Source organism: Odontesthes bonariensis, chromosome 9, assembly GCF_027942865.1.
Source record: "Odontesthes bonariensis isolate fOdoBon6 chromosome 9, fOdoBon6.hap1, whole genome shotgun sequence".
NCBI classification, from domain to species: Eukaryota; Metazoa; Chordata; class Actinopteri; order Atheriniformes; family Atherinopsidae; genus Odontesthes; species Odontesthes bonariensis.
This window is the reverse complement of record NC_134514.1, coordinates 34,889,289-34,892,394: the sequence shown is the minus strand read 5'-3', so window position 1 is coordinate 34,892,394 and position 3,106 is coordinate 34,889,289.

The following is a 3,106-nucleotide window of genomic DNA, read 5'->3' as shown; positions in this document are numbered from 1 at the left end:
GCGTATCACACTTATCAGTGGGTCATATTTCTTTTGCCAGAATATGGCAACACCGCCAGATATTCGGCCCCGTACTAACCCCAAACTTAAATCAATTGTAGACTCCAATTGTAGTCATTATGCACCGAAGCAAGTTTGTTGAGGTCCTGTTTGGGCAACAGGGTTTCTTGTATGCATAGAATGTCCGCGCTGTCAAAGAGTTGGTCAATCACAATGCGTCGCGCTTTGTCACTAGCACTCTGTCCTAAGCGCAGGCCATGCGCATTGTATGACACAGTTCTCATGACAACAGTCCAGCATTGACCGCAGCAGATGCCCCGGCCTCAGACACATTATTGCTCCTTGCCACCCCGAGAGTTTTTAAGACCACAGTTTTTCGTGCTTCGTAAAAGCTGCGAACAAAGATTCCCTCTGGCCATTGTCCATTGGCCATTGATTAAGGGAAGTCTGACAATATGGAAGATAAAAGTCCTTTGAAGATCTTATATGATACGAATGAATGTTAGAGGAAAACTTCTGGAAAGCAAATGGTAGCTCATGAGTTAGATGTACATATTTATACATAAACACACACGTTTAATATATGTTCACATTGAAAATTGATAGCAGATTGAATTTTTTGAAAAGGGGAGCAGAATAATCGGTTCTTTTAGCAAAACTAATCATTCTCAAAAATTTCTTTTGGATGAGTAAAATCTTGTTAAGAAAAGTATGACATGTAACAGCCCACAGTGTTACAATGCATAATATAAGGATAAATTATACTGTAATAAAAAGTTAAGACAGGAATGGTTTATCAATGAACAAACTCTACTTAGAATATCAATTGACTTCATAGTCTTTTACAGAAAAAAATCAATATGGTATTTCCATGTAAATTTTTCATCTACTATGACTCCTAGGAATTTAATGTGGGGAACTGTGAGTTATTTCAATTTTTTTTCAGCACGGTAGCCAGGCTGACAAAGAATCTGAGCTCTGTTGAGCCAGTTATTCCTTTAACTCTCAGCAGTGATGATTTCCTCAGGCACGCTCAGGACGGGAGATTGGACTGAAGACAAGTTTCAGTGAAATGTGTTGGTTTCCTCATCTGGGAAATTGTTTTGAATTGGCTCTATATGAATGAATTGGATAATTTTTAAATTAATTAATTAGATTTCATTGGATTATGATTACATTGAATTGAAGTCCAATTGGCTTGAATTAGACTATATATTTTTAAGTGCCTTGAGATGACATTTGTTGTAATTTTGCACTATAAATAAAACTTAATTGAATTGAAAGAGTTCAGAAGGGGGACACAATTTGAATCATCCAATTTTTAACCTTACGACCATTAGCATGTGGGAGCTAAGGTAAGGTAAAAGGTAATCTCAGAAGTAGAAGAGTAAAAGGACAGCAAAAAAAAGACCAAGACTGGATTTGAACCAGCAAACTCTAAGAGGGCAAGGTGTTTAACACCATCCACCTCCCCTTATTTAGAATTTTTGCCAAAGTTAAGAGTGGCAGCTGTCCACATCATAACAACATAAGCATTAATTTCATCAAGTCATGGCAGAAGTGATGTAACCATCTCTTTTATATTAGCCTTTTTTTTTTATTAGCCTTCATTGTTGTGACATTGTTGTGTATTTTTTTGTGGACCAACTTACATATTTTACAATCTTTCATGAGCTTGATTAGTCATGCCAAGATTGATTAAAATCAGTTTTTGTTTCTGATGAGAAAAAGCAGCTGCTGACATTTTGAAAAGATCATTTAACTGTAAAGTTTAAAGGTGAGTTTGTGAAAAATTATCATGCAGCAGTATTTATATCCTTCAGCTTTCTCTATGGTTTGGCTATTGGTTACCAGTGTATGAGCACTAACTCTCCCCTATGGAAATCAATGACCAGCTCTTTGGTTTTTGAAGCATTCAGTTTATATTAGCTTTTTTTGCACCAGTCCTAAAAAATATCCTCAGCTTGTATTTATCTGTCAACATTGGTCGTGTTCATTATGACTGTGTCGTCAAAGTACTTTGAAAGAGTCTTGTGGGTCCTCTGTATAGATAGTTCCAAAATAACTGAGCTGATTCTTGATTGTTGATTCTGACCACTTGTTGAGTACTAGTCTGAAATTAGATAATCCAAAGGATAAGGTGTATGGTGTTGGTTTGTGTCATTCTGGATTAGCTGGAGAAGCTTTTTATCGCTTTTACCAAATCTGAAGCTTGCGTTTCACAACTTAATCACATTTTAACTACTGATTTTATCTATTGTTCTTATTTCTTTTTTGTTTAAAATTTAAATCATGACTGGCGGCCTGTCCAGGGTGTACCCTGCCTCTCGCCCATTGACCGCTGGGATAGGCTCCAGCCCCCCCGCGACCCGACCGACGGATTCAGCGGTATAGAAAATGGATGGATGGATTTAAATCATGCTTTTTATTTCTACTGTTTTAATGTATCTGCAAAACAATTTGAATTGTACTGTAGTTGAATTGTGCTATACAAATAAACTTGCCTTGCCTTGTATCAAGTGAGGTTGCATTTGAAATTCTCACAGAGTTAAAAGATGCTTTGGATTTTTAATGCTATTCACCAGAGTCAGAACAGCATCATTAACCTCCCTGCACTGTTTATAGGCAATCTGGCGAGGATCAGAGAGCCTCCTTCTGCAAATTGGGAAGAATCAGCCCCTCAAAGCTTATCACTGCGAAGGACCACAGGTCAATCACACGTAGCCTTGCTTCTTTTAGGTGCTACACAAATTAAGGAGGATATACATGTAAAAGGAATTGACTGTTCCACAAGTGAGTAGTAGAAAAACTCACAAAAAATACCAAACATCAGACTGCAGCAGGTCTTTTACATGTGATCACAAATCTCTATCTCTGAGTGAAGTTTACATATACGTCTTTAGTGTAAAGCCCCATGGTGAACCTTCAGTAGAAGATTATCAAGTTATCTGCCATACAGACACAGTGAGTCACCACTAAACTAGATATATGTCTATCCAGTTGCCATTGGGCAAGTGATTGGGAACACCCAGGACAGGGCACATATCAAGTCAACATGTTTAGCCCTCTCACTCTGCTCTAATGGCTTAGGGTTAGGGTGAATTAA